The sequence below is a fragment of the Equus przewalskii genome, chromosome 5, assembly GCF_037783145.1.
Source record: "Equus przewalskii isolate Varuska chromosome 5, EquPr2, whole genome shotgun sequence".
NCBI lineage: Eukaryota > Metazoa > Chordata > Mammalia > Perissodactyla > Equidae > Equus > Equus przewalskii.
In genome coordinates, this window is record NC_091835.1 from 84545021 (window position 1) to 84551020 (window position 6000).

The window sequence follows — 6000 nt, forward strand, 5'->3', positions numbered from 1 at the left end:
TGAATTAACTATCCTCAGCTCCTATTCACCTACAAACACAGATTCTCAAGAAAATCAACAAAACGGAAAATGGAGAGAAGGAGAGGACACCCCACTGTGAATTAGCACGTAAGCCTAATCTCTCTTTGGCTTTGCTAGTTTCTCTTAGGCTGGAGAAAAGAAGTTTGACATGTCTCGTAACTTTTCTAGGAACTGCGCCATTGATGGCCAATTTCAGAGAGCTGTCACTGTTTGCCATTGTGATTGAATCTTAATGGAAATATTATGAAAGTTCAAATTACATTAGTTTGGTCCTTTATGTGGAAAAACTTCATAATGTTCAAAAATATCACCATGTATTAATTTGCCCCTAAAGCTGTTGAATGCTTCATATTAAAGAAAGAAAACCCGATCTGATCTAAAATCTTGAATACACGAGAATTTCTGCTAACTGAACGTGTGACCTTACTGAAACCATTTACCCACTTGACAAGCAGTTTCCTCATCTCTGCAGTAGGGGTAACAATTCGCTGCCCACCTCAGCTGGGTGGTTGGAAGATCCTAGGAGATGACAGATAGGAAAGCACATTATAAACGCTGATGAAATGCACAAACACGAAGTTACTTTTTAGGGCAGAGCTGGCCATATGCTCGTTCGGATATGATTTTAATATCTCTGATTATTTGCAAGGCTGTTAGATATGCTGCCCATTAGTGAGTGACCCCCTCTTGTCTTCACTGGGACCGTTTCCACCTCCTTGCTCCTTGCTGGCTTTAATGAGTGGCGGTCACCGTACACCACACGCTCTGTAAGAATCAGACTTGCTTCAGTCACTGGTAGCACAGTCTGATCATTTTGTTCCTCCAGCACAGACTGTTCCCTCAGGTGCGGTGAAAGACCCAGATCCACTTAAAACCCTTGCACAGTCTTCAGTGTACAGATAAATGAAGTCCATTCTAACGATGCAAAATAAACAAGTTTTCATGACTTTTCACCACACTCTATCAGTTCCTCTATAAAATCTTTGCTTTTTTAATTGGTTCTGGCAAAATTCCCAAATACGCACTCTTCCAAATGTTTAGTTATTTGGCAGTAGAAGTCCCAAAATATCCTTAAGTAATTAGAGGAAATAGAGAGGAAAGCAAAGTGTGAGAATCATTACAGGTAATACAGTGGCTGGAACACACGCTTCCAGCAGCCCCTCATTGAAGCAACCAAGGAACTAAAAGCACCTCTATCTTAGCAAACCCCCACCAGCAGCGGGAATCAGGGCACAGGACAAGCACATCGCGGCAACGTCACAGACAATCTGCCAGACGCAAGGCAGACTAACCTGAGCAGAAGAAAGGAACCTTATGTCCAATGGGGACTTAAGTATAAGGCCCTCAATAACAACCCCTCACGTACAGGGACAGAGACTGGAGTCAGGAACATTCTAGAAAGCCGCCACAGAGACTCCAAGAAAAGAACCAGCCCCCGAGGGTATGCAGAAGATCTTGCTGTTGACACAGACATATGTTTTGTAACCCAAATATAATCACATCATGCCCATTGCTCTTCTCTGATGGTTTCCCATATCAGAATATGGAGCTCCACCACATTATTTCTCATGTTTCAGTCACATCATCGCACAGCTGTATCACATCTGTATATATTGCCAGCAGTATAGTTAACTAAATTCCAAAAAGTGAGTTGCTAGTCTACAGGCATGTGAATACATCATTTTGATTAATATTGCCTAATTGTCCCCCTACAATTTCTAAGCAATCTATTTCTCACCACCAAAGGATAAAAGTGTCAGTATCTACAAATCGTCACTAATTATTATATTTGATTTTTAGTTTTAATTTCATCTATTTATTAGAATCTTTTTAATTTTTTTTTTACCACTCTGAAGGCAAAGGTGACGTTTCATGTTGCTTTAATTTGCCTGCCTTTGGTGACCAGTGAGGTTTAGCATCTTTTCACATATTTATAGGTCATTGTATTTCTTCCTCTGTGAACTTTCTACTCTTTCCACTCGCCTATTCTTCACTTGAGTTTTGTGTTATTTTTTTTCTATTGCTTTATAAGCAGGAGAAGAGTTTAGAGACAGATGCTGGAGCCCGGCCAGCCGGATTCAAGTCCCATCTCTACCGCTAAGTAGATAGATAACTCTGGAGAAGTTAACTAGCCTCTCTGTGCTTGTTCCCTCACCTATAAGATTGCAATAGCAATAGTCCCGACCTTGTAGGCTGCTGTGGGATTTTGAATGATCGAAATTAAAAAGCACCTAGAACAGTGCCAGGCACACAGAGAAATGCCAATAAATGTTAGCGACTGCCAGGAGCTCACTGAACAGGAGGGCCAGGAATCATTGGTCTGCAGCAATTATTCTCTTCTACTCTGTTCTTTAGGTTTTTGTTTTGTTTTGTCTTAATCTATCTTTCAGCATACTAAAGTTTTTCATTTTTATACAGTTAACTCTGTCAATCTTTCCCTTTGAGGAAAAGACTTTACTATGCTCAGAAAGGCAATTCTCACTCCAGGATTTTAAAAATCTCCCTCCACATGTTCTTCCAATCATTTTATAATTTTATTTTTTGACATTTGGATCTTTAATCTTTTTGAAATTTATTTTTATAAATTGGGTAAGATAAGACAAATTTTCTTCTTTTCCTAATGGATAGCCGATTGCCCTGCTTTGTTGCCTTTTCTCATTATTTAGAAATTCTCAAAATATTGATGTTCCAATTGGAGTTGCATTAAGTTTCCACATCACGTTGGAGAGGATTGGTACCTTCACGATATAAGTTGTCCTGCCTTGGAACATGGTAGTTTCTCTACTCATTCAGGTCTTATGTTGTGTTCTGTGTTAAAGTTCTCTGGGTTTTCTTTATATAAATGTTACCCATTCCTCGCTCATTATATTCTTAAGCATTTCTCCTTTAATTTACTAACTAAGTTTGCTAATGTGATGAATACAATATTTCCAAATATGAGTCATCCTAGTTGATTATAGGGTTCCGTTTGATGATTTCTTATGAAATATGTCAAACGTACAAAGAAGTATTAGAGATATTTAATTTATATGATGCTTATATATTTAATAGATAGTTAATATAGCATAAATTAAACATCTATGTATAATTTGTCATTGATCTTCATCAAATCTTAACACTTGTTCTATTTACCTAATTGGAGGGTGGATGGAAATTTATCAATGCAACCAAATTCCCTCACATACCTCCCCTAGCTTCCATTCTCCTTGTTCCCTACTCAGATATAAGCACTACTCTGAACTAAGGTTCATCATTACCATGGATATGTTTATACTCTCAACGCATAGGAAGAACCTGTAAATAATATGCAGAACTGTGTAGTATTTTTCAACCTGTAGACAAATTGCATGACTCTACAGCATTACTCCGCAGCTTGTTTTTTGGACTTAAAATTTTTTTTATATTTTTAATTATTGGTGCCTGTAGCTCTACTTTGTTTATTTTCACGGGGGTATAGTATTCCAGTTTATGGATTTATTACACTTTTATTTGTTCATTCTTCTGCTGACAGACAGGTTGTTTCCAACGTTTTCTTGTTACACGCAGGGCTGTGATGAAGCCCCTCGTGCTGGTAGATTTTCTCTAGAGCTGCACTACCCAATGCAGCAGCCGCCAGCCACTTCCATAAATACAAATGGGCATGTCTTTGCCCGTTTGTCTATCAGATTTGTTTGCCTTTTTCTTTTATATTTGTAGGAGTATTTTATATATTTAGAATACAAATCTTATATTAGTTGTATGTAACGTAAATATTTTCTTCCGCTCGGTAACTTTTCTTTCAACTTTGATTACAATGTCTTTTGTTAAGCAGAGGTTTTTAATTTCATCAGTCTTTGCCTATATGGTGTATGTTTCTTTAGCGTCTTATTTAACAAGTCGTTCCCGATATCAAGATCACAACATGTCTCGTATATATTCTCCCAAAATGGTAAAAGCTTTGCTTTTCATATTTAGGTCTTTAATCATCCTGGATTGAAAACTTTAGTGTATGGTGTGAGAATTTTCTTTTCTGTGTGGATAACCATCTGTCCCATGATAGTGTTTTGAATAGTCTGTCCTGTTCCCACTCATTTGTAATGTCATAAATTGTAACTCTGGATATAGGTGGTTCTTTTCTAGGCTCTCTATTCTGTAATATATGTGTATTTGTACATCTTTGCATAAATACAGCATTATTTTTGTTGCCTTAGGTTTATACTAAGCACTGATATCTGGTAGCACAAGTCCCCCAAATTTTACTTCAAAATTGGCTTAGCTTTTGTGCTTTCTAATGAATTTTAGCATCAGCCTGACAAGTTTCACAAAAAGCACTTAACTTGTAGATTAATTTGGGGAAAATAACATCATCATAATATTCAATCTTCCTTTTCACAAAAATGGTACATATTTATATCTATTCAGATCTTCTTTGATGTCATTCGGTAATGTTCTATTTTCTCCATAAAGTATTACAGATATTTTGTTAGATTTATTCAGACACCTGATATTTTTGTTGCTGTTATGAATTACGTATTTTTCCACCAGTTTTCTAAACAATAATTGCCAATATAGGAATACTGTTGTGTCCAGCAAACTTGACGAATTCTTATTGGTTCCAACAGACTGTCTTTAGAGTCTCTACAGACAATCAGATCCTTTGCAAAGGAGAAAAATATTTCATCTCCTTCTTCAGCATCTTCTTCCTTTTCCTTGTCCCATTGCATTTGCTGGGGCTGCCAATGCGGTTCACAGAGTGGGGCCAGACTCCTCTGACTCTTGCTCTGAACTTCAACGAGAACGCCTCCGAATCCTCACCACTAAGGCGTGTTGTAAACCATTGTCAGGCTTTTAATGTGTCCTTTCTAGTCGCAGTTTCCTAAGAGTCTGTGTGCACGTGTGTGTGAGCGTGTGAATGAGTTTTGAACTTTATCAAATGCCCTTTCAGCACCTACTGAGACGGTCGTGTGGTGATCAGGAAGACAGGGGATGGGGAACTTATTACTGTGCACCGTCTGCACCTGCTGAATCTGTGCCAGGACTTGAGCTGCCAATCACAGAGTGGGCTAAATAACTGGAACAACCTTCCAGTGGAAAATGCTAGATAAAATTTTAGGAAATTCTTAAAAGCATCATAGGAATGTTAAGAAGATATTATTAAGCCAAAATCTTAGTGAAGATGGGAACCCAGAAGTGAACGGAACACCAAGGACATTGGGCAAACCTGGCCACTCTCAGCCTTGGTTCCATGGCCTCCGGAGATGTGGGGGAACAGAGGACAAAGCCCACAGTCTGCTTGAGAATCTAACAGGACACTCAGACCCCAAAAGACTGGTATAAGGATGAAGCCTTGGTGTAAGGATGGAGCCTTGGTGTAAGGATGGAGCCTGGGTGTAAGGATGGAGCCTGGGTGTAACGATGGAGCCTGGGTGTAACGATGGAGCAGAAGTTAAGCCCACACTCCTGCCCCACATAAGGCGAGAAGACAGCAGAGGAAGACCCCCGATGAGTCACAATGACAAGCTAGCCCTCAGTAGGATTTACAAATCCACACAACCTGGATGATCCAAGAAAAAGGCAAGAGCTGGTAGTGTTCCTAAGCACACAGCCAAAACAAACATGAACTCCCACTGGAAGAATCCACCATCATCCAGGGACTCAAAGAATTTTCTAAAGAAAACGAGCATCTCACAGTCATTAAGGAGACAAGGTACTGGAGCAAAACCCAGCAGAAATAACAGAAAGCAGAAACAAAACTGCAAGACATTTGATAGTGGAATTATCAGAGATGGAGTACAAGATGACTACGATGACTCTAGAAGATAAAAGGCAAGCTTGAAAATGAATCCAGGTAATGAGAAACTATACAGAATAACCAAGCATATTTTTAAAAACAATCAAATAGAACCTCAAAAACTGACAATATAATTGTATTTAAAAACTAAATAGATGGTTTGAACAGCATGTTAAGCATACCTGAAGAAAGAATTACTCAAGTAGAGG